This window comes from Eurosta solidaginis, chromosome X (assembly GCF_040869045.1).
Source record: "Eurosta solidaginis isolate ZX-2024a chromosome X, ASM4086904v1, whole genome shotgun sequence".
Classification (NCBI taxonomy): Eukaryota; Metazoa; Arthropoda; class Insecta; order Diptera; family Tephritidae; genus Eurosta; species Eurosta solidaginis.
The window spans coordinates 3,358,641-3,386,456 of record NC_090324.1 but is presented as its reverse complement, the minus strand read 5'-3'; the positions used below and the strand labels follow the sequence as shown (position 1 = coordinate 3,386,456).

General features: G+C 41.4%; 1 protein-coding gene and 1 pseudogene across 1 annotated transcript in view; one reads left to right on the top strand and one right to left on the bottom strand.

Annotated features, from left to right (window-relative positions):
- The window catches only part of Ca-alpha1D (Ca[2+]-channel protein alpha[[1]] subunit D), a 6,221,746-nt gene that overhangs the window by 3,662,664 nt on the left and 2,531,266 nt on the right, over positions 1 to 27,816 (top strand). The gene's annotated exons all lie outside the window — the stretch shown is intronic.
- Positions 8,584 to 9,471, bottom strand: LOC137234329 (thioredoxin-like protein 1 pseudogene; annotated as a pseudogene).

The following is a 27,816-nucleotide window of genomic DNA, read 5'->3' as shown; positions in this document are numbered from 1 at the left end:
TTATCAAAGGTAATATTATTTCCTGTATATTTAATATCTACCAATAAAATCACAGCTATTATAACGAGAAATCTCGTCTTCTCTTATCTATTTTCAAACACACCCGTTCTCTGAGATCGACCCGGTGCGCCCACCTCTCGCAAGGATCAGACCCACCCCGGCCAAACATTTGGTCCTATCTCCCGGAGAAAGGAATTAAAGCGCCTATATACAGTCCACATCACAATATATCAAAGCTGACCGCACCAAAAAGGTTATCCGACGAAAGTTATTTGCCACAATCAACAGCGATACCACCAAAAAACAAAAGGGGAAGCAAAAGTGAGAAAGCTTATGACATTCAAATCAGCGCCATATCGTCACAGAATACAAAACTGAGAAAAAAAAACACTGAGCAAGCGACAGCCAGCTGAAGCCGCGCAACACCACAAGCTACTTGCCACACCGGAATACAAATCACCAAAAAGTTCAAAGTAAGTGCAATATTTCTTGCCACATTTTTTTTTGGTTAAAGATAATAAATAAAAAGTGCGAAAAATCCATTTGAAGTGCCATACGTCATTGTAATTGACCGCGAAAAGTGTGAAAAAACTGTGTAGTGCCAAAAAGAAAATAAGTGCAAACGCGGATCATTAACGTTGTTAAGATTCCTTGTGACTATCTGGCCTGTCCCCCCACCAGCGGTAAGGCTCTCCGGACACAGCACAGGGAAGAGGTACACATAACCTCACTTTCACATAAAATTTCACGCCATTCGATTTAAATTTTCTTTTTGCATCACTTTATTTTCACTAATTTCTCTAATTAATCTTGTTACATAGTTTTGTTCTTTGTTGCATAAGATTTATTTCACGGCTTCACACTTTTCGTCGAGTTTATATCAACGCGCGCACTTAATTTATAATAAAATTGAAGGTTGAAGTGGCGAGTGGCCCCCCTTTACTTCGCACAATACACATTAGTGTTGATTCCCCCTGCTCCCTGTTTTTAAGGCACAAATAATCTGCCAAGTCAGACAAAAATAAACAAATTAAGCGTAACAAATCAATTTTGCGTAATTTTAATAGTTGTTGGTTGGGTGATTCGCTCAGGTTTTCAAAGTTATATCCCTTGGTTAAATTGCTCTCCACCTTTCAGCCATGAACATGGATCCTTACATTAGATTGGCCGATCGAATAATCGAATTCGAGGCCGATTTTAATGATATCAATGCGGCCCTGCACACTGTACACACTCTTGTAATACAGCAAAAAGAGTTGCAAGCTAAGTGGGAAAAAGCAGAGAACGCTCTAGAGGAGTTGCTTGGCTCTGACACGCTCGATGCAAAGAAAACTGCAGCGGTCAAGATCAAGCATAAAGCGGCATATGCCGTATTCTTGCGTTGCATGTCGAACATGGCTTAACTTCAAGCCAAATTAAAGCAGGAAAGAGATAGTCAGGTTCGACCTGAAGGAGAGCGTGCGCGTGAACACAGTATCCGCCTGCCAGCTTGCGATACTGAGGTATTCAAGGGCGACTACCTATCTTGGCCAACGTTTCGTGACCTGTTCACGGCCATCTACAAAAACAACAGTCGCCTAAGCTCAGTAGAAAAGCTGTTCCACCTCAATCAAAAAACTCAAGGTGAGGCAAAGGACATCGTCAAGAAATGTCCTTTGACAAATGAAGGCTTCGAAACAGCCTGGAAAAACCTATGTGAGAGATACGAGAATAAACGGATTCTCGTAAACTCACAACTACAAATTTTGTTTAATCTAAAAAAGATAGATAGCGAGTGCGGCAGCTCAATCAAAACCTTACAGCGCGACATAAATAATTGTTTAGCATCCTTAAAAACCCATCAGATTGATGTTTCAAATTGGGATGCGATCATCACATATTTATGCTCGACAAAATTACCCGAAAATACGTTGGCTCTATGCGAGCAGAACATTGACCACAAAACGGACATATCCAAGTGGGAGAATATGGACAAATTCTTGTCAAATCGTTTTCAGACACTTGAAGCCGTGTCTGTTTTTACAGGGAATGCCACTTCTAAAGTGCAAAAGTCAAACGCCTCGCGCCAATCGACAGAGACCCCTACAAAAAGACTTGGCGCTTTTCAAACCAAAGTAACCAAGCAAACAACAAAATCAATATGTAAAATGTGCAAATCTACGGAGCACAGATTACGCAACTGTTCACGTTTTTGCGATTTAAATCCGGTAGAAAGGATTAAATTCGTCAAATCCACAAATGGCTGCCTGAATTGTTTATCCCCAGGACACACAGTGACGAGGTGCACCAGTTCGTACAACTGTTCCAAATGCCACTCTCGTCACCACACGCTCCTGCATGCGGACACACTTCAGCAACCGGCGGGGCGCAAGCCTTTCAAAGATGCGGATAATACCCCATCAACTTCGGTAAAGGCACGGAAAAGACAGGAATCGGGACAACCACCTTCCTCTACGAACCAGAATGTCAAATCCTGCCATGCCAATTCCAGCACAGGTGTGCTATTAGGAGCTGCTCGCGTACACATTCACCATAATGGTACCGACTTCTCCGCGCGGGCATTAATTGATTCTGGGTCTGAATGTTCCTTTATAACTGAAAGACTGAAACGCCAGCGAGGAAAAGTATGCCCATGTTTCAGGCATCACAAATGCGGTGTCAGCTAAGGTGAAAGAAGCATCCAACGTCGAATTACGTTCACCAGTGGATCCCTGCTTCAGCCTGACTACACCCGTACTAGTTCTAGCGAAACTCACTGGGAATCTTCCATCCTGCCATATCAACGCAATGACTATGCAGGCGTTCCCAGACTTGGTTTTGGCAGACAAGAGGTTCTACGTCAACGAAGACGTAGACTTCATACTTGGCGGAGACATATATCCCCACATTATAATGAGCGGTATAAAAAAGAATGTGCTAAACACACTCTTAGCCCAAGAGACAGTGTTCGGTTGGATACTAACCGGTCGTATCGAATCACCGAATCCAACGAAGAGCATTATGTCTTTCTACAACGAGGTTGCGTGAGACAATCAACTCAAAGCTTTCTGGGAGGTAGAAAATGTACCCAAAAATAAAATATTAAATGAAGATGAAAGGTACTGCGAACAAGTATTTAAAGAAACAACGCAGCGAAGTGAGAATGGAAGGTACACCGTGTCACTACCATTCCGGCAGGATTACCCTAACAATATTAACTTAGGACCATCCCTGAAGCGTGCATGCTCTCAATTCTTCCGGAATGAGGGGCGGCTAATAAAAAACCCAGATTTAGGTAAGGAATATGTTCGAGTGTTGTCAGAATATGAAACGCTCGGACATATGGAAAAATTGAAAAGGAATATCCCATCCGACGATTCGGATCATTATTTCCTGCCCCACCACGCCGTTGTAAAAGCAGAAAGTACAACCACCAAGGTACGCGTAGTATTTAATGCCTCGAGCCCTACGGCCAACGGTAATAGCCTAAACGATATTCTCCTCCCAGGCCTAGTTCTACAAGCCGATCTACCCATCCTTATCTTACGTTGGAGACTATACCGTTTCGTCTTCAATAGCGACATCGAAAAGATGTATCGACAAATTTGGGTGAACGAAAATCACACCAAATTTCAACGTATTGTGCATCGCACGTCCCCGAATGACCCTATTAGTCTTTACGAATTAAAGACGGTTACCTTCGGAGTGAATTGCGCTCCATATCTCGCGATAAGAACGCTCCTACAACTGGCAGACGACGTGTCAAATTCACACCCTACAGCGGCTAACATACTGGGAGAATACATGTATGTGGATGACGTGTTAGCGGGTGGACATACGATCAAATCGACTATTAAAGCCAGAGATGAAATTCGTCAAGTCCTACACTCAGCGGGCTTTCCACTTCGCAAATGGACATCCAATTCAGAGGACATTCTAAGGGACATCCCCAAAGCAGACCTGCTCAATGAAAACTTCCTGGCATTCGAAGATACCAGTTCAGTTAAAGCGTTAGGCATTAGATGGAATGCCCACTCCGATTTATTTTATTTTAAAGCAGGGACGGTGGACAACCCGGAAAACATTACGAAGATAGCGATACTATCAGCAATCGCCAAACTCTTCGATCCCTTATGATCGCTGGCACCAATGGTCATTGTGGCCAAAATACTCATGCAGAGTATATGGTTAGAAGGCACCGCTTGGGACGAACCAGTATCGACCAGTACGCTGGAACGATGGAAAACCTTCACCAACCAATACAATGAAATCGATAAAATCAGGATACCTAGATGGGTCAACTTTTCTCCAGGAACCGACATCGAGATCCATGGATTTTGTGACGCATCCGAGAAGGCTTACGCAGCAGCCGTTTACATGCGCGTGAAAACGGATAACGGCATCTGGACAAACCTGCTGCTAGTAAAAACCCGAGTAGCCTCGGTGAAAACCCTGTCTCTTCCTCGATTGGAACTTTGCGGAGCCGTGCTGTTAGCGGAAATCGCCGAATCAATTTTCAGGAACCTTAAATTGGGACCAGTGAGAATTCACCTGTGGACGGATTCAACTATCGTCCTCGCATGGATAAGGAAACCGCCCTGTTCCTGGTCCACTTTCGTCGCACATCGGATCACCAAGATCATCGACATGGTCGGAAATAAGGACTGGTTGCACGTGAACTCAGAGTCCAACCCAGCATATTTAGGGAGCAGAGGATTACCTGCGTCTGAATTGGTCAACAATTCGTTGTGGTGACAGGGACCTTCTTGGCTGCAAGAAGACACTTCCCAATGGCCAGCGCAAGAAAGTGACTACACCACCTCCGTAGAGGAAAAGAGGGCGAAGACCTGCGCAACGACAACAGTATATACTACCGATGTTCTCCAACGTTTTTCAGACCTACCTAGGGCTTTACGGGTGCTCTCATACGTTATGAGGTTCTACCGAAGAACTCACCCCGAAACAAGAAATTCATTCCGTGTCATGTCGCACTTAATACCCCCTGACGAAGTTAAGGCCACTACACGACTCTTAATTAAAATCTATCAGAAACAACATCATAGTTCCGAATATAATGATCTAAAGGCCGGAAAACCACTTGTAGGGAAAAGTGCAATACTCTCACTTAATCCCTACTTAGACCAAGATGGCATCATTCGGGTAGGAGGGCGACTCGGGGCGTCAAAGGACTTAGCTTTCAATGAACGCCACCCAATCCTCCTCCCATACAACTGCCGGTTATCCCGTCTGACAGTCCTAATGTTTCATCAACAAAGTCTGCATGGGGAAAACCAACTCATGTTACGTCTGATACGCACCCAATATTGGATACCTAACATCAAAATCATGATGAGGGCAACAATTCACAATTGCAAAGTTTGCACTATACACCGAAAGCGTGCTCAGACCCAACTTATGGGTATTCTCCCTCGCGAACGCACGACATTCAGCCGTGCATTCACGAATACTGGAGTCGACTTCGCCGGACCCTTCGACGTTAAAAGTTACCGCAGCAGAGGGTGTCGACTATCCAAAGGCTATGTTTGCCTGTTCGTGTGTTTTTCCACAGGAGCAATTCATCTGGAGGCGACTACTGACCTCAGCACACCATCGTTTCTAGCGGCATTTGCCCGTTTCATATCTAGGCGCGGATGCGCGAAAAATATGTACTCCGACAAAGGTACGAACTTTGTTGGAGCGTCACGATCCCTACGATCAGAATCCAAGACCTTCATCTCACAAGCGCGAGAGGATGCTGTCTCAAAATACAGCCACCAGTCACTCACGTGGCATTTCATCCCTGCGGGCGCTCCCCATATGGGAGGGCTGTGGGAGGCTGGAGTGAAAAGCTTCAAAAGCCATTTCAAAAAGATAGCCTCACCACACAAATTCACCTTCGAGGAATTCCATACCCTCTTGTGCCGCATCGAGGCATGCCTGAACTCGCGGCCGCTCAGCCCGGCATCCAATGGCCCAACGGACCTAGAGCCACTTACCCCAGGCCATTTCCTCACTGGCAGCCATCTACTGGCTCCGCCAGAGCCAGATGCTAGTGAGAGCCCTGCCTCGATGATCAATCTATGGCAGAAACTCAAAGCCCTCCATCACACTTTCTGCAAACGATGGAAGGTGGAATATCTATCCGAACTGCAAAAACGAGTGAAGTGGAAGCATCCCAGACAGAATATAAAAGTGGGAGATCTCGCTGTCCTCAAAGAGGACAACTTATCTCCAACGAATGGAGGTTAGGTCGAGTTGTCAACGTACACCCCGGCGAAGATGACCGAGTACGCGTAGTCGACCTCAAAACCGAGAAGGGTCAAGTCAGACGACCTTTGGTCAAACTGATCCTTCTTCCAACGGAAGAGACGGACTGCGAGAAGGCTAAGAGCTCCTCCTAACAATCCCTCCATTCCTCCATATCCCTACTTTCAAAAAAAAAAATCAAACCCAGCTCTCTTTCACCCGGAACGAGGCCAACCATCAACCCAAATTCACTCGCTCACCCCGAGCGAGGACACAACAAGCAACCCCAACTCACTCGTTCTCCCAGAACGAGGACACCAGAAAAGCCGCCGAAGGGCGAACCGATCTGCCACAGAATCTAAGGGCTGTCGGCCCTTTGTATATTTTAAATTTCAAAAAGTCAACCCACATTCACTCGCCCCGAGCGAGGACACCAGAACCCTAACGCAGATCCATTGTCTGCCAGAGAACATAAATGCACTCAACCTAAACGCCCTCGGCCAACAGAATTTAGCATACACAGCATTCAGTTTACGAATAGCTGATAAGTACTGAACTGTGTAATCGCTTAGAACATTTCTTGCCTTTATGATGAATTTACTAACTATGCCATGATCTATTAGTGTGGATGGATATAAGTAATTTCATGAAAAGTACAGACCCCTATACCATCCGATACCTAATTTAAAACTCATCGCCCCACATCCACTGGACCAGCGAAGCGATTCGCGTAAAAATGTCATTAAAAAAAACAACGGAGATGCCATAACGACATGTATCCATTGAGTACGGTAACATACTCACTCCGTATGTTCGGAACCTACGTCTCCATTTAAGAATTTGTGGAATCGTTTTATATTTGGAATACAATGCGTATGCGTACTTATTTGTAATATTCGTACCTCGCGAGGTAATACCAGGCCAACGTGTTCCAAATATTCTAAGCATTTCAAAGTTCTACATTCAGAAGAGAATCTAATAAAGGAATAATGTTGAATACAATAACGTATGGCCTGCAAACAGATGGAACACATTCCATATACATATACCGTCGGGATGTAGGTTTTAATAATCATACTAAAGGTGGCTGTAGAGTTTTCTGCGACTGTTGCATTGGAAGTTGTAGGAAAAATTTGTATGGAAATACGAGTTGTCAGTTTACCGATGAGGAGTTAAGTACGAAAGTTAAGATAATCTTGCTATCTGTAAAAGAATATTTTAAGTTGTTGATGTCAGCATTTTTGAAGACAACGGTTTTCAACTTAACGATGCGAACGACGTTGAAACTCAGTAAAAGCACAATCGGTTTTGCACGCAAAAATCGTTGGGTCAAATCCCGCATAGTTAAAAGCTAGTGAATTCCCATCCCGTTGCCCCATATTTCAAGTTATCCGAATATAACTCGCCTAATTGCACTATTTACCATCGAATGCGGGCGAATTTAAAACGGCGCGCATACGATCAGCCAACGAGCCGTCTGGGTTGGAAGTGACCTTGATTGCAGGTTGCGCTTATAGGTGTCGTCACGTTGAAATGGTAGAAAAGCTGGGTACATTAAAACCACTTCTAACAGATTCCAGTGCGTTTTGTAACATTCCCTTGGGTCTGTAAAGAGTAAAGTTTAAAATAAGATAGACACGATAGGTAAATCAGATCAAGACTAAGACTAAAGACTCACTTGTTTCATCCATTCCTCACCAGCTGGCAAATGCGAGCGTTTATCGGCAAGGATTGTAAACGAACCTAAGCAAGCGTTTGCTTGTTGTTTACTCGCTTTGATTATTGTTGTTGCCTTTGTAGTTTTGGCATTTTGTTTATTGTCTTCTTTTAAAGACACTCGCAAGTGCATTTGTTTACGGGTCATCCCTTCTCAGTTGGACCAAGGACGGGAAATTACACAGTTCTAGTTGAATGAAAGTGGGCCTTCTTGTTTTTTTCATTTATTTTCCTAGTGGTCTTAGTGCTTCGAACCGATTTCTGTGGGAATGTCTAAAAAGGAAAAGAATTTTTACTATTCGCAGTGTTCAAAGTCATGAGTTGAATATCTCGACTTTGAAATCTTTATTTTGCCACTTTCGGTTCATTAATAACTTTTGAAACAAGGTAAAGTGATTTAGAAATCGAACGATGGGTTAATTAATTTTTTTAACAAAGCTCATTCAATGTACTTGTGATACCCATCTTTGGTCAATTAGAGTATAAACGACATGCCTATACCGCTAGTATAGAACGGAAAGCGTGCACTTCCCTTTGGGGTTTTCAAATTTCTTTTCTGGCATCGTAAAACCATACTCCCCTGCAAACCAATTAGTAAGCAACTTTCAAAATTACATAAATGTTTTTAACTCCATTAAAATATTAAACATACCTGTTACGGCCTTTCCGTAGTATACTTTCGATATACGCAACACGTTTGAAATCAGTCATTTTTATCGTCATAATTGGTGAACCAATTAAACCAAAGGAATCAGTTTGTGTTACCTCTCCACCTGACTGATTATTACGCACATAAATTTGTATAGTCTGTACATTTTGGAATTTGACGTAACGAAAATCAACCGGTTGCTCATTATCAAGGTCCTTTGGTTCCAGTGTCAAATCTTGCACGCTAGTCATACACTCAGCCATATCAAAATCAATGGTACGTGGTTGGTTTATAACTAACTTAACTTCTTCAGGCCCTAAATGTGGCGGTGCCTTAAACCTTAATGAAAGGATTTTTACAAGTTGATTGAATGTCACAGACAAAATTAATGGCTTATCACAAGCAGATTGCAGATAGCCACCCCCCGATGCAAGACAATGATTCATGCAATGACCATCAGCTTCATTCAGGTATTCGCATTCTGGTTTGGATATAAATGTATTCAGTCCCATCAGTCCTTGACCGTAATCTTCAGCAGCTTCGTCTCCACCACTACCTGAACCGATGTGTTCCTGTACCTTACTTTCCAAAACCATTATATCTGCACCTTCAATGCGATCGATTTTTGTCCGATTGCGATAGAATATGAACGTTTGCCTTGCTGAAACACCTTGACAGGCTGCTGTGTCCTGGCATGGATCAACGCCCTTTTTAAGAAAGATAGCTTTTGGATATTTCGTTGGAAGCATTTCGAAATGTGGGGATATGCGCTGACATGGACCACACCAACTCGCCATAAAATCTACAACAACAAGACGTATTCCAGCTGCACTAAGCTCTACTTGAAAATTAGCATTATCGCTTATTACACGTACACTCATAATGAAATATTTATATAAATCAGCTTTTGCTCTCTTTTGCAAAATCACAACCTTGGTTGGATATTTTTCCGGGATTGAAATTGACAAATGATAGCGATCACGAGGACTGGCAGCAAAGATGACACCATTGTGGTTATTGTTGTGTTGCTCATTGTGCGCGAGGAGTGGTTATTGAGTATTGGAAGACCGGCAACTTAAAGATGGGCGCATGTTCGAAATCGGCAAAATTGTCCGATGGGCTATGACCACCAATCGATTCACTTTGCGAGCTAGTTCCATTCAAAAGTTGTTGCTGTCTCTGTTTCAATGATTGTATTCTAGCATAACCATTACTAGATATCGCATCTTTAATCAAAACTGTTTACACTCGTCGCGCTACTACTTTCAATTTTCAGACCTATGATTTGTTGTCATATGTAAAACCCTGAGCTCGTACTTGATGCGCTCGTTCGGAATTGTGAAATAACGTTATGCCATTGCAGGCGCGGATTAGCCGACTAAAGTTCGTGCGCTTAGCAATCACAAGGCGATACTTTGTACATACAAAGCTGCACCACTCGTATCTGGATGGTGCTGTATTTGGCAGACGACCATTTCGGCAGCAGCGTTCATCTGTAGAACTGGATGTGAATGGGCGCACCACAGGACCGCGATGCTGTAACATAAGTGGTGCCCACTACTTAATCTCCACCTTCTCCCAATTTTGCATTTCGAATGCAAAATTATTTTCGAAAAAAAGGAAATTTACAAAAAAAATTGTATCATTTCACACTTTCCCCGTAGACAAAATGCATGATGAAGAAAAGTGCACTTGTAAATTGGACAGCGATCCGTAGGGAGATTGTGTATGGCATGGCGAATTCATACCATTTTTTATTTACCACCCTCTCGAAATCGAGTCTTTCACTCAGGTGGTGCCAGCAAACCACCCAAGTTGTAGCAGGGTACCTGAAAATATAAAATAAATAAAAATGAAAAGAAATTAGAAAATTTATAAAATTATTAAAAGGGAACGATACCATAAAGAAAATTCATTCAAAAATGTCTGAATACTCATTTCCATGAATGAATGACATTTTTGAATGAACGAATCAAGGTTGCCACTCGATGACATTTGCTTTTGTCTTTTCTTGCGCCGTAAACACATTACGCGCGACCCCATGGGACCACAAATCTGATCCGCGGGATCCAGCACACTGGAGTGTTAGGACCCGAACAACTTTACTTTTTTCGACAAATGAAAATTTTGTTTTATTTTGACAATGTGTGCATAAAAACACAATCAGAATCAGCTTTCTTGTGAAAACAAAAGTGAACCACTAGAGAGCGAAATAATTTTCGATTTTATTTGCATTGTTTTCTTTGTTAAAAGTTTAGTGAAAAATCAAAATGTCAAACATAAACAAAAACATGTCAAACTCCCTAAGCTTTGGGGAATAGTGGTCTCGCTTTCATGATAGAAATTGTTCTTGTGTGTTTTGAAGTTCCGATAAAGTGTCGGCAGTCCTTTTAGCCTGGAACCCAAACAAGCCCTACCAACCACTATGGTTCGGGACACAAGGAAAAAAAAACTTTGTCCAGTCACCGTCCAAAATTACACTTTATTTGTTCAAAATTATATTCACACACCGACAAGGCAGAAACCGACGTAATCCCGCTTACTGCGAGCTATGCTTTCGCTGGCGATGCAACCCCAGCGAGGAAGCCGAGGGGTATCGCTTCCCGCAGCTGCACTTATAGGGTGCGAAACCCATGTGGAGATTGAGGTGGGCCTTCAATGTGGTAAAGCAGCTGAGCGTGTGCCCAAACACCCGGCACACAAATTCCTGGCCGCCCGCAGCGGGTGTACCACGAGGGTCCCTCGTCATAATACCGCACCTTCAATATTATGCGGTTGTAGTTTCGCGGCACATTCAAGAATGTAACGCGAAGATTGGGACGAAGTTCGTACGACGCCCTGAAACGAAAAGGAAAGAAAGTGGTATCACTATATTATGGAAGATAATCCCATAACCAAAAAAAAAAAAAAAGGGACTACAACCCATATACTCCATGTTTTTTCGCCTTGGGTGAAACTTACCACTTCGCTTGTCACGCTATAAATGCCGGTTATGTGCACATACTCAGCGAGTATAACAACACAAATATACAGAGCTGCCAGACAAACAACAGCAAATGAGTAACACCAAAAGCGCTGATCACATGAAAGCGGTCGACGACAAGCCGAATTTCACAAAACAAAATATGAGAAAAAAAAACGTAACTCACTTTCCATAGTGAAGCCTTCTTCTAAACTCCAACTTAGCTTAAGACTGTCTCCTAAACTACGAAGAAATAACTTTCGAAGGAGACCTTTCAAGTTATTAGCCTAAACTTAACTGCGGAAAAGCTGGTTGGAGATTATGATACAATTTTCAAGACTAATAAAAATAACTAAAGGAAAGTTCAGAAACTTTTATGAAATAATAATTCAACCACATGAACTTTATGAGAAAAACCCACAAACAAAATGAAACATTTCAGAATTCAGGTCGCGTCAGAACTCACACGGGAATGTCCTCAGACACTTTCGCGACATGACCATTAGGTATCATTACGCTGCCAAATTGGCAGCACCGCACAGCTGTATCACTCCAGTGAATTGAAGAGTTATCAGCTGACAGCTCTACAAATTGCCACACTCGATAGTATAGGCTATTCCCGCCAGGCCTGTATTGAAATTAACAAACACCCCACAATTTGGGTTTCTCACACAACATGGCCCAAATCAATACAAAGAATGTTCCACGGCAGCGCATAAAGGCCTCTTTACATTCATCGCACAAAATTAAATGCATAATTTCGTCGGCCTCTACGCTCCGCTTAAACTCGCTTTACTCATCTCTTTTAACATACGTTGTGTAATAAAACACCTCCGTTTCACCCAACCAACGTCACGGTCACTCGCCCTGGCACCTCAGATGCCAAACCTCCTCCAACAAAACAGGCAGTCGCCCCGAGAGCGACACGATACATTAGACGCTGGAACGGAGACCTCGGCCTCTTCGTCCAGCCCAGAAAAACCTAAACAAAAAAAATGCGAGTCTGGAACGGAGACTTCGGCCTCTTCGTCCAACCAAACAAAATAATGCGAATCTGGAACGGAGACCTCGGCCTCTCCGTACAACAAAAAAAAATTTTTTTTTTTGCCAGTCTGGAACGGAGACCTCGGCCTCTTCGTCCAGCACTATTTACCTTCTGCGTCACATCACTTTATGGATTCTATATATATCTAAGAATTATGTATAAACCAATGGCAAGAAATATTCACTTCATTGCTCATAACCGCTAATTTTTTCATCTTAGCTCAGGTGGCATGCTAAGCAAGTCGGAAAGGATTCCCGGCCATTTTGCGTCGCAGACGAACTCCTCATTTAGATTAAGTTTAGCGTGTAAGTCTTATATTCATTTTTCTCGTTTCAGCGGAGGTCATTGGCGGAAAATGATGTTGCGTATCGCAAGGGGGCCGGCATGTTTAGGCAGGATGCCTAACTTTTCCGCACCTGATTGCGATCCCCCCCCAATACAACTCTGCAAATCGATACTCGATACTCGACTTAATTTATAGCCACCCACATCATCACCCTCATGCATGTGCATGCATGTACATGCACGTGTATGTGTGCTTGTTGTCAGCACTCATGCATATGCATGTCGGGGTTGATGTGTGGCTGCCTTTCCCCTCCAAAACGGAGGAGTTTGCGGGCCAACGGTTGTAGCTTGCAATACAACCGGCCTCTTAGATTCTAACAGCCAACGCGTACACATCTGCCGCCAACGATCTCTGCCGTTTATCAAAGGTAATATTATTTCCTCTATATTTAATATCTACCAATAAAATCACAGCTATTATAACGAGAAATCTCGTCTTCTCTTATCTATTTTCAAACACACCCGTTCTCTGAGATCGACCCGGTGCGCCCACCTCTCGCAAGGATCAGACGCACCCCGGCCGAACACTCTCCTCCCAACATCATGAGTGACTAACACGTATTTTATTCTATCTTCCTCAGATGGATCGCCAACGCCCCCCGGTTCCCACACCGCGCCGCTCCTTGGCATCGCAAGTGACAAGGCCAACGATCCCACCAGGAAATGCCGATGCCGTCGCCGACTATCGACGATGCCGTTTGTGTATGCGGCACCACGCGCTCTCGACTTGCCCACTTTTTACGGCCATGGAACCCCAACAACGCGCCTTGATTTCCAGGGCGCACAAATACTGTACCAATTGCCTGGCATTGTCCCATAACACGAGCGTGTGTACGTCCCGCGAGCACTGCCACGTCTGTGGGCTCCATCACCACACACTACTCCACCGCGGCACCGGGAGTCGCCAACCCTCGCAGCCAGGGCACCATCCTCGTCAGTCGCGCCGCCGCGAACCACCAAAACGCAGCACTCATCAACAACAACCGGCACCAGGAGCGCCAACACCCCGTTCCCGGCGCAACCAGCGCCCACCGACCGTGTCAGATCGCACCATCCGGTGCACCGCCACCGGTTTACGCAACGCCACGTACAAAAGCAAAATGGCCAAAATCCTAATCAAAGAAGCAGTTCGAGCTCTGACCGAGCTGCAGCACGCGTTAGGCGCTTAGTACGCCTAGGCGGGCTAGGATGTTTACGCGGCGTAGGCTGCTACCCGTCCCATCTCCCCCTTGCACATAAGTATATCCATGAATTTATATATATACACCGTATGTTGTATTATGTTCGATTATTGAAATGTATTGTATCGAATATCTATGAATTTATATATACCCCGTATCGATTATGGAATTGTATTGTATCGAATTATCACCTAGAATCAATGCATTGTATTTACCTTTAAATTCCCTATTGGGTCTCCTCATGGACGTGTGGCAGCCTCCACCGCGCAAATCCACCAGATGGAATTCGCCGCAACTACTACCGGATCGCTACCTGTCAAAAAACCACCACCTTTTGGGTATTGAAATTTTATTATCGTGGGTGTCATCTTATGCAAAGAGATTAAAAGTTCTTCATTTTTGTGTGAAAATTATCAGCTTTGCGTTACATCAAAGTTTCCACAAAGTTATTATCTTTCTATGAAAAATCAAAACCTAAGATCTTGCACTTTCGGTGATATAAATTCATAAAATTTTATTATATTCTTGCCATTATCGATATTGTATTATCCGCGGTTTGTAAATCATGCTAAACATAATATTTAACGATACACAGCTCCTGCTGGCTTTATAAACCATTATCGCTATATGAATAATCGAAACTTGTGAATAGTGATGCTATAAGCTAAATACACGTAATTTTACCATCCATACAAAACCGCATTGCTATTTGTTCTCAGACGCTCGAAAGGCATTAGGAACCATTCACCCGCTATCAGTACATAAGAGGCAAGTTCAGTTTTGCGTAAGTAAATGCGTTTGGCTGTTGCCGCACACCCGCATTTAATACCAGAAACGTCTTAAGTGTCAATGTTAGTGCAGTGAAGACGGAGCTGCTTGGACATATCCTAATCTCCCGCACGAACCACGGAGCAGAACCTGCCCCCACCTCATTGCCGCAGCAGAAATATCGGGACAACAGGTGAGAGCTGTATTACCCCTCCCATTAACTATTTTGTATAACTCCACATATTACCTATCAGCCTGATCCAGATATAGATATTTCGTCTTGGAATATTCCACCAAACATTTCTCTGGCCGATGACTAATTTTATAAATCAAAAAAGGTAGACTTACTTCTCGGTACAGCAACCTTCTTTATCCTCCTCTTCGGTACAGAAACCTTCTTTATCCTCCTTGAGGTTGGTCAAATAAAACTTGGAGAAAATTTGCCGCTTCTGCAGAAAACATTGTTGAGCTGGGTTGTTTCAGGCCGATATAAAACCAATGCTACAAATTTCTTCCCATCTTCTTTCCCACAACATATCTCGTTGAATGCGATCAGTACATATAATCAAGCTTGGAACGACTGTGGTTGATCGATGAAGTCTCGACACCAGAAAGAGTGTGGACCCGTGAACAACAGAGTTACGAACGCCTATATCTTGACACAGTTTCTCGGAATGATAGTGGCAGGATAGTCGCAAAACTGTCATTCAAAGACGATCCCAAGTACTTAGGCGATTCACGCACAACAGCATTGCGTAGATTCAACTCATTGGAATGGCGGTTGTCACAGACTCCAGACTTGAAGACGCAGTACGTCGCCTTTATGGACGAATATGAACGACTAGGACATATGAGTATAGTACATAACCCCAATTTTCATGAACGTTATTTTTATATTCCACATGACTGTGTATTAAAACCAAACTGTACAACAACGAAATTGATGCATCGTGTCGAACAACAACTCAAAGGTCACTTAATGACATACAAATGGTAGGACCTACTATCCAAAATGATCTTGTAACTTTACTTCTTAGATTTCGCTTATATCGCTTCGCACTAACTGCATACATCGCTAAAATATACAGGCAAATATTTGTGCATCCAGAACATCGTAAATTCCAATACATTTTATGGAGAAGCTCACCGCACCAGGATATTCAAACATACCAGCTTATTACGGTCACTTATGGAATGGCAGCTGCACCATATCTCGCTGTAAGAAGTTTGCATTATCTTGCTGAATAACACGCAACCCAATTCGAAGTTGGGGCTGCCATCATCAAATCATCATTTTATGTCGATGATTTGCTGTGCGGCGCCAATACTTTTTCGGAGTTAAAACAAATAAAAATGGAGGTTACAAATATTTTTAAATTAGGCGGACGCGAATTGGCAAATTGGCGTTCGAACCATCAACATCTCACAAATGACAATTCGACAAGGAATTTAAATATCGACTCGTCTATCACTAGCACACTTGGCTTGTGGTAGAATCAAACTAATGATTAATTTCTATTTTCTTTTGAACCTAGACAAACCCCAATTGGGCGGATAACGAAAAGGTCTATTCTCTCTATCGCTTCGTCGCTGTTTGCCCCAGTCGGACTCTTGGCGGCCATTACAATCACTGCTAAAATTCTCCTACAGGAACTGTGGCTGCTAAAACTGAACTGGGATGAATCAGTCCCACAAAATATTCAATCTGCTTGGATTAAATTCGTTGCTAGTTTATCGCAGCTTTCGTCAATTAAAGTACCACGCTATTGTTTAACAATAAACTTTACATCATATCAGCTTCATGGTTTCTGTGATTTATCGATTCGCGCTTATGGGTGCGGAATCTACGTACGTAGTATAGATACTTCGGGAATTGTTCACGTAAATCTACTTACGGCAAAGTCGAGAGTCGCACCCATAAAAAGCAATTACTACCGAAACTGGAGTTATGCGGCGCAATTTTACTAGCTAAACTTTGGCAAAAACAAAACTCCTTTTTTCTAATCACAAACTTTATGTTTATCTTTGGACAGATTCGCGGATTGTACTCCACTGGTTGAAACAGCATTCAGCCACGCTTTGAACATTCGTTGGCAATAGAGTGTCGGAGATACAAGATCTGACTACCGGGGCCCACTGGAGACACATTCCAACAAAATGTAATCCAGCTGACATCGTCTCTCGAGGAAATACAGCTGAAGAATTGGCGAATTCTATTTGGTACACTGGACCCTCGTTCCTACCTGACGGTGAAGAGAATTGGCCTAAGCAAAAGAATTAAGTCATCGACATGGAGATAGTAAATTTAGAAAAGAGGAAGTCAGTTTTTAAGGTAAATGTTAAAACCAACTATATTCTTGAAATCATCGACAGTTGCAGTTCCTACACTCGCTGTATACGTCTCGTGGCTTGGCTTTTCCGTTTTTAAAATATTATACGAAAACATAGCAAGAATAATTCAATGCAACCAATCTCCTCGGAGGAACTGCACCACGCATTGCTTTGCATCGTTTGGAATGTGCAACAAAAATATTTTGCTGGAGAAATCTGTTCGCTACAGACAGAGTTAACGACAAATGGCAATCTGCGATACCTTAACCCTTTTTGGACCCAAAGGAAGGATTCAAGTTGCTGAAAGTCCGCGGACGATTAGAGTTGGCAGATCTACCAGAAAGCCGGAAACATCCAATCCTGCTTCCTAGCAAATACAATTTCGTCGAGCGTTACGTTCGGCATTTACACATCAAGAATTACCACGCCGGACCTAAAGCGCTGGTAGGATACGTCTTCAGTTCTGGATTGTGAATGCGCGCGACGTGGCGCGGAATATCGTTCGATCATGCATTCATTGTCTTCTTTACAAGCCGAAACTTCTACAACAGATGATGGGAAATTTTCCAGTTGAGCTTTTAACACCAGCGCGTCCATTCGCCCGCTGTAGTGTAGATTTTTGTGGCCCTGTCAACATAAAGCTTCGGGTTAGGGGCAAAACGCCATACAAGGCCTATGTTGCTATTTTTGTTTGCCTCACTACCAGGGCAGTACACATCGAGGTTGTCTCAGACCTAACAACGGATGCATTTCTCGCGTCACTAAAGCGAATGATTGGACACAGAGGACTTCCCACAGATTTATTCTGTGATAACGCAACGAATTTCGTAGGCGCTTGTCGAAAGCTTGCCGAGTTAAAGGCATGTTTAATAAACAAAACCAAAATGTCATAAAAACTTATTGTATTAATGAATTCATAAATTTTCATTTTATTCCTCCCAGTGCACCTCACTTCGGCGGAATTTGGGAGGCCGCTGTGAAATCTGCTAAGGGTCATTTAAATCGCAGCTTGATGAACGTCAGACTTACATTCGAAGAGTTGTCGAGAGTTTTAGTTGAAATTGAAGCCTTGCTTAACTCGCGCCCTACTGCACCACTGTCATCCGATCCAAATGACTACGAAGCGTTAACTCCTGGTCACTTCATCACTGGAAGTGCTTTGAAGGGTTTACCAGAGCGAACAATGCGAAACGATCTGAGTCATGTGGCGAAACGAAACCAAATTACTGCCATAAAGCAACATTTTTGGAATCGCTGGTCAACAGAGTATCTGAACGAACTTCAAATGCGTACAAGATGGACCAGTGAACACTGTAATTATGCTAAAGATACGATGGCTATCATTCAAGAGGACAACGTACCACCGCAACGATGGCAACTAGGAAGAATTGTATATGCCATACCAGGGAAGGATGCACGCACATCAAAAGGAATCATTCGACGTCCAATACACAAAATTGCCATATTACCTGCTTGAAAGTTCTTTCAACGAGTCCGGGATGTTTGGTCATGGATTGGGATGTTGGTCTTAAGTTAGAGCACCTCATACACATATAAAAGATTCAGAATCCCTGCATTACTGCAGACATTGAATCACTATTATGCATTTCTTCCATCCAGCATATTCCCGCAGCTTGGCATTGAACTCAGATGCAATTTGATGACAATAGCCTAACAGCACAATTATTTTGCCATATGTAAATATGAATGTACATACCCACATAGCTAATCAAATATTTTTCACCTTCTCTTTATGCAGACCTTTGTTAGTTAAGCACAATCACACGTACCTAGGTGTAAACATGTACCAACCACATAGTTCCTAAGATTTAAATATACATACATAACTACTTAAAATCTCCATATCAGCAGAGGCTGACAATTTTTAGCTTACTGTAGTTTTAATGCATTGAAATAAATTGGTTGGCGGCCACCGTGGTGTGATGGTAGCGTGCTCCGCCTATCACACCATATGCCCTGGGTTCGCACCCCGGGCAAAGCAACATCAAAATTTTAGAAATAAGGTTTTTCAATTAGAAGAAAATTTTTCTAAGCGGGGTTGCCCCTCGGCAGTGTTTGGCAAGCGCTACGGGTGTATTTCTGCCATGAAAAGCTCTCAGTGAAAACTCATCTGCCTTGCAGATGCCGTTCGGAGTTGGCATAAAACATGTAGGTCCCGTCCGGCCAATTTGTAGGGAAAATCAAGAGGAGCACGACGCAAATTGGAAGAGAAGCTCGGCCTTAGATCTCTTCGGAGGTTATCGCGCCTTACATTTATTTTTTTTATTTATTTTTAAATAAATTAGTCTACTTGTTGACCATCAATTGGAAACATCGTGTTTTTTATTTGCACAGCCCGCATAAATTAGTTTATTAAAATTAGGAAAAGCCCTTATCATACACACTCATCAACAGCTTTCATTTGATATCCATATTATATAAACACATTATAGGGGTACCCGGGTCCATGTTTGAACAAAATCGACCGACGCATCTCTTCAAACAACGGTGACCAACTAACACACATTTTAGCCTTTCCTTTTATATATATAGATTTTAATTTTTCACACTTCACTATAATATTAAAACGAAATGCAGATATTCGTTGCTTTTGAAATTCGGCTTAAAAATTGCACATGGAACAACTAAAGACCCTCCTGAATTAAAAAAAAATGTCTTAGTACTTTTAATCGCGGGCTCCCTCAGAAACCCCGGGTTCAGTGGTAATCCCCCCTCTCACCGGGCCTGGTTATGTGCTATACTCGATATCATTCGCTATAAATTTTTTATTGATAAACACGATGTTTAATTAAACACCAACCAATTACGCGAAAGTATATCCGCACCACCTGAAAATATGAGTGCCGGTGCGTATACGTAATATTTTATTATTACGTATAAACATATAAAAAATTGCAATAAAATAATATTGCGACTATAAAGTGAGATATAGCCTATCCTATATTTCAAGTTAGATCAAACTAAATACGTGGTGCAGAACGAATTCAAAATCGGTTTAGTACTTTAGGAGTCCATCGCGGACAAACAATGTGACAAGTGATTTTTATATATAAAGATGTAAGAAAAAAAGGTAAAGCATTCGGTAAAATATAATATAATAGTATGGAATGATATACATAGATAGAATAGAAAACTAGTGTGTGGGGTGAAAATAGCACCTAGGTATGTGATTATAATAAAATATATGTAGTAGGCAAACAATATTGCACTGCTCAGGCAAATAATTACATATTGTAACAACAGCCTGTCTTCATACTGGCTTCAATGAATAACAGCGTGTATATGTGTTTTGTATCCAGGTCCGTGCCTCAGCCGCAATGTTGCCACCATGCCAACAACATGGCGCAATGACGACATTGTATTTTATAGCTATGTTGTAGCTGAAGTAAAAAGTCATGCCAAGTCATTAGTGCATGGTTCCTCTAAGCTTTTTTTTTTCTGCGTCATATATACCAGCCAACAAGTTGTGATCAACTTCGTAAAGGGCATGTTGATAATGTTCTAGCTTTAGTATCTAAGAATAATCGCCTTGGTAACAATTTGGTAATTCTTTACTTTAGCTCACAAATGCTAAAACTCGTCCAAAAATTTCGTGAGGGGTGTTCAGACGCGTTTTGGACCCAGGACCATTAATCCAAAAGCGAGACTTGAAAATTGAGAATTGACTTGCAACAGATGGCGCAACACTGATTAAATATAGTTGCTAAAGAGGAATAGAAGTAGCACTTTGTCAGTCAAACAAACCACCGCTGTATAGCTAAATGGTTAGCGCAGCGTGCCTAAAGCGTACTGATAATAAAGGCTTAGCACCCTTCGAAATGAATCTATCTACGCAGCTATGGCAGGTCGTCTGAACAATTTCTACTTACTATTCCAAAATCAAAATAAAATTTTCCAATTATAGAAAAATTAAAAAAAAACAATAATCATTACAAAAAAATATTGTTCTGGCCTTGAGCTCGTTTCGAACCTTGAATCCTTTATCAATAGGCCGATAAAACAAAAACAATTGTTAATTGAAAAAAAGATTTTGGAAACAAAGTTTTAATGTGGCTGTTTTAATTTTGATGATTTTCGTACCCACTGACAAACCATTTTTCGGTTCTTTGGAAATATCTTTTGACAGAAATAAATCTTTTTATTTCTGATTTCGGAGTCGTCGTCCTGGGTCCAAAACGCATCTTTTGACACCTATCTCTATTTTTAGACAAGTTTTAGCAATAAGTTTATGAGAACTTTAGACCTTATTTTGGCGAATGTTAGCAATTCTACACATAAGTACGCTGCTACTAAATGCACACCACCAATAAAGAAGCAGCCACACTTGTGTACATGAACACATCAAAGTAAGCAATTTACACACATACATAGAAGGCAACGAAGAATATTTCACAAAGTAACCAGTAACTTAAAGCAAATAAATTATCTCACATACACATATGTAGTCATCAGCTAAGAGCAGAAGTTGTTACTCACACATACACACGGATATATCTAAATAACCAAGTATGAGATACAACTGTTCTAAAAGGTGCATAATTATCAGGAACTCCCCAAAATTCCTTCTAATTGGTGTCAGAAGGGGGATTGTTGAATAAATTCCAGAAGACAACAAGGACATAGCCAAGTTAAGTGATTTGAAGATCCAGCAGCTCAAAATTGAGTTGGAGAACTGTGGATTCAATACAAATGGCAATAAGTCCGAACTTTAAGTACGGCTATGATACGTTATGGAGTCGGAAGGAATTAATGTTGAAGAGTATGTCTTTCATCTTCATAGCGACGAGACAACAAGAAAAATGGAGGAGAATAACGAAACACCGTTGGCTGCAATATCTTCACAAACGGAAGAACAGAAGAATGTTATGATATCCATTGATTGAGTGTGCAACAGGCACACGAGTGTGAGTGACATTACCACTAACTCCTGTGTCTCAAACCAAAGCAAACACAAATTATCTACCCATTTTAACAATTAATATTTTATCAAAATCAATCCATTACAATATTAAGGATCTTAGCTTAGTTTGCCTATTATTTCATAAAAATACAACAAAAAGTATGAGGGGGCAGAACTATAATGATTCTTGTAAGCATACTCGCCTTTTTTTTCTTTCACTTCAAATTCAATAAAAAGCTTTATACATATGTATGTAAATATGTATGTGTGTAGATGCAAAAAAAACTCACTTTGCAAAAACAAAATATTTATCATTAAAAATCATCGAATTTCACTTAAGTTGGAATTGCATTCGTATATCCGCACATGCTTATGTACATACAATATGTATGTACAGCAACAACAAAATAAATATGTTTTATGAAAAATATGTATTTAAGTAACATTAATAAAATCTTATAACTAGATATGCCTATGTACGTGGTGTGCTTGAATATTTAGGGGCATCAAAAAAAAATAGATATAGGTATATATTATATATATAAATATATATATATATATATATATTGCATTGCTACGTAGCATCGAAGGCCTTCACGCTTGCAGTTGCTGCATTAGGAATATCGCATAGCAGTCAAATATTCGTTTAAATATAAATTACCCATCTATAATAAATTTGCAAATGACGGTAACCATCCGAGTTCATACAAAATGCGTAAGAGAGATCGCAATAAAAAATTATTTAAGCTACAATTTGGGTTCAAACGACGTCATACAACTCTCTCTCAAACATGTCCAATCATTTTCATTCCTTACAATTTATATTTGTCGCATGTTTGAGAGGCTGCTGTACACGAACAACAACATAGGCATATGTTGATGAGCGATCGCTAGTTACATTACATATTCACGTTGATAGTTATTATATGAAAAATGATCATGAAATTTAATGGATATTTTAAATTTAACTTTTTTGTTTTCCACAGTGGGTTTAAATCTAAATGGGACTAAATCTAGGTATTATTTTAATTTAATTGAATAATCCTTCTTTGATTGATGTTTTTATTCGGAAATAATAATAATTTCAATTTCGCAACATCTTTCTCTCATATACATTCATATTAGTAACCTTTTGCTCGACAGGGGGGGTTTTGGGGGGGGGGGGGGGGGGGGGGGAACTCGATCAAGCTGGACTTGGAGATAGGTCAAGAGTGGCTCTAGGCGGATCTCAGCAACTTTTGCAGCGTTTTAGTAGAATTTTGTTTTGATGGCGAAATGCAGGGAGATACAACTTTTCTGCGGGGAATTCTCGAAAGAAATCATGTATATAGATGCAAAATTTAAAGACTAAATATCAAGGCTCCGGCTCGAAGTTGACGACTGCTTTTGAGTGTCTTTGTTGTTCAAATATGGTTGTTCAAATAAAATTATTTAATTAAATTTAGAAAGCTTCACTTTTGCTTCACTTCTAACACCAAAATAATTTATATCACCGCGACAACTTTACAAACCATGTTACTTCTTTCAAAGAAGATGATTTTTTCAGGAAATGGTATTAGACCCTGCGTTTCCAAGATGTGTCGATAAATCAGTTCAAAACATATGTTTTGACATGAGCTGTGTTACTTAAAGTTTTGAAGTCTGAACAGTGGTGGCAAGGAAAATAAAACTATATCAATTAAAAAAAAAGTAGCTATAAATAAAAGTAAAAAAAATGAAATTATTTTTGCGGCTTTGTACTACGGTACACATCCCTCCACCTAGAGAGTTGGCGTGGTTGGACCTAATTTCTGTCTTGGATGTCTTTGCTGTGATAGATTTATTTTCTTCCTGTATCTACGTCTTCCAACCCGTACATACAATTTCCTTTAACAGCAAGCACTCTACTCTTCACAAATTTTGGGGCTAGTTTTGCTGAAAATTTCTTTGTGGCGTCGCTTAAGACAAAGTTACGACGGAAAACGAAATCACCAATCTCAAAGCGTTTGTCAGAGCTACGAAGATTGTACCGTTTCGACGAGTTTTCAAACGCTTTGGTGATGTTTTCGCTGATATTTCTTCGTATTAGCTTATGATTGTCGCTTCTTTCCAGTACGGTGTCTTCCAGGGTCTTCCGCTTCCTTAATAGTTCATAATCACTTGCATGGGACATCATCTGCTATCCAAACAATGCAAAATATGGTGTTACACCGATCGTTTGGTGATATGAACTGCGAAGTGATTCAGCAATTTCAGAGATGTTCCTGTCCCAGTGTGATTGATCCTTTTTAAGGTAAGCTGTTATACCTGCAATGATTGAGCGATTCGCTGGCTCGCTTGTATTGGCCTGGGGACTATATAGGGCCGTGTAAACACGTCTTATCCCACGGGCCGACAATAAAGTATTAAATTGCGTGGATCTAAATTGCTTGCCATTGTCACTCATTACACTTTCGGTAGTTCCGAAAATACTAAAGACGTTATCTTGAACTTTTTAACAGTTTTTAAAAGGGGAAACTTTGTCAATTGGTCTAATACAATGAATATTCCTATGTTTCCTTGCTTGGATCTAGGGTAAGGTCCAAGAAAGTCTACATACAATTTCTGAAACGGCCTTTGTACCGTGTATTGTGCGGACATTGGTGGTCTTAGCGTAACATTGGGCTAACGTAGTTCTTGACATCAACTGTCATATTTGGCCAATACAAATTGTTTCGCAATCGCTCCAATGTTTTGGCAATCCCACCATGACATTTATTTAGTGGACAGTGCGCATTTTCGACGACCCCTGGAACTAGAGATGTGGGAATCCAAAGCTTCCAATTAAATGATTCCCTTTCAGGATTGCCATCGGGGTGTTTGGTTCTTTTATAAACCAGGTTGTCGATTACCTGAAGATCAGCCAAGCGGTTCTCATTTTGACGGACATGACTTATCAACGTTTGTTAATCATCGGACAAAAATTCGGACGACTGTAAATCAACTAACGGACGGACCTCAATCTCACGGACTTCAGATACTTCCTCAAAATTTTTTCGTGATAGACAATTAGGTACTACATTAAGGGAGTCTTTCCGATGTTCTATAATAAATTTAGAACCTTGCAATTTGAGAGACCAACGCGCTAGTCGGATGGATAAGTCAGTTTGTCGCATAAGCCACTGCAAGCTAGCGTGGTCAGTTATTATAGTGAACTCCTGCCCCTCGAAGTAAGCTTTAAATTTCTTTAAACTTAGCAGAGCTGCTAAACACTCGAGCTCTGTTACGCTATAGTTACTTTGCGCTTTGTTTAACTTCTGCGAAAATTATGCTATGGGAACCTCAACATCGTCAGAATTCTTTTGGACTAACACCGCACCAACTCCTAGCTTACTGGCATCACACTGGATAATGAAAGGTTTTGTGTAGTCTGGACTAGCCAGTACTAGTGCTGTACAGAGCTTTTCTTTCAGCGTTTCGAAAGCTAGTTGGGCGTCGTCGTTCCATTCAAAACTTTTGGACTTATTTAACAAATTAATGAGAGGACTTGTCAATGCAGTAAAATTGTCCACGAATCGGCGATACCAACCCGCCATTCCATTGCTTGACATTTGTTGGAACTGGGTATTGGGTTACGGCAGAAATCTTCTCGGGGTCTGTACGTATAGTTCCGTCGCCCATAATATATCCCAGATATTTAACTTACTTTATACAAAACTTGCTTTTGTTGACGTTTATGGTCAATCCTGCTTTCCTTAAATGTAAAGCAACTTCAGCTAGGACGGTCATATGTGTCTCAAAATCTTCGGACATAATTAAAAGATCGTCTAAATAGACAAAAACCTGATTTCTTTAGTTGGGAGGTATTACACGGTCCATCAAGCGACAGAGTGCTTGTGGGGCGTTACAAAAACCGAAAGGCATAACACGGTATCGGTAAAGCGGGCGATTTGGGACGGTGAAACAGGTGTAATCTCAGGACTGTTCAGCAAGGGGAATTTGCCAAAAGGCACGCCGTAAATCAAGAGAACTAATAAATTTCGCCTTGGCTATTCTGCTGAGAATCCCATCAATATGAGGAAGGGGATAAGCGTCCTTAACGGTAACGCTGTTTACTTTTCGTGAATACAGAGACAGACGGACTTTACCTGGCTTTTTTACTAGAACCACCGGACTGGACCATGGACTGTTCGGAGCTTCCTCGATTACACCTAACTTTATCATTTCATCAATTTCGGCATGCACGAGTTTCTCGACAGCTGGTGAAATTGGGAAATAACGCTGCTTTATCGGACGGACATTGGGTTCGAGCTGAATCTCGTACTCCAATAAAGACGTTTTTCCCAGGCCTTCTTTTCAAAACTTGGGAATCTATTTTTAATCAAATTTAATTGCTGTTGTTGCTCAACACTCAACGAAAGCTAGTTTTCGTCAACCGCACAATCCTGGTCCAAAGAAATTTCAAATATAACACTAGGTGCGATTTGGAATTTAATCCAAAAGTCGACTCCTAATATCAAATCTTGGGACATACTGGGGACAACAAAAAACGTTATCACCTCGGCTTTACCCTTATATACAACACTAAGATCTATGGTACCGAAAAATACTTGCGTTTTGTCATCAGCGGTACAAATTCGCACTTTATGCTTCCGCAATTGCTGTTTAGCAACTTCTTTTGTCAACAAACCTCCTAAGCAAGACACTTGTGCTCCGCTGTCTAACAGTCCTATATGATCACCTTCTAACAATCTAATCCTTAAATATAAATAAATATTATTTTTCTAACTTCGTAGTATCGTTTCAACCGCTCATCATATGGGATTATTTGTTTTAGTAAAGGAGTAGTACAACTGTGAGAATCACCAGGGAGTATACTTGATTGTACGCAGCTGGTGTGGTTGCGCGTGTGTATGCGCACGATATCGCTGTTTAGCGCTTGCTGTCGTTGCGAGGCATCTGTCGTGATTCCTCGCTCATTTTGCAGTTTCCTGGACTACATTTGGGGCATTTTGGGCGGCAGGTATTGGGTGCGCCACAACCGTAACAAAACACAGTTCGGTCTTCAAGGCAATAATAATACCTATGCCCATCTTTATTGCAATTCCAGCAACCAATTTTAAGTTTCGTAGCTGGCTGAGAAACTGCGTCTACCTCTGCAAAATCGGTTTGCGTTATATGTTCATCAAAATCTAACTCAAGATAGGCTTCATTTACCTGTCGCCTGGGAAATTGTCTGGGGTTATTGGCTTGTGAGAAAGGCGTCGTCTTAGAAAGTTCGTTGGCAAGACTTTCACCTTTCAAACACAGCCTGCGCAGCTCTGCCAAAGAGTGGATAGGGACGAAGAGGAATTGTTGCCGAATACGTGGCCGCAAATTATGTTTCATTATTTCTAATAGTTCTGTTTCAGACAAAGGAGTTTCCAACGGTTCAGCAATTTTCAAGATAGCATTACGGAAATAGTCAAACCTTTCACTTTGACCCTGTTTTCTAGCCCGAATAGATTCCTTTATCTCGAAATCACTTTTATGTGGCTGGAAATTTTGTTCGTAAAGCTTGGCATAAAGCTGGCCAAGTAACACGATCGACTGACCTACGATAACGCCAGTACCAATCTTTAGCTTCATTGACAAACAAAGTTTGGATATGCTCACATAAAATGTTGAAATTTCCATTCAGTGTATCGATAACTAGGAGCTCTATACGGGACAGGA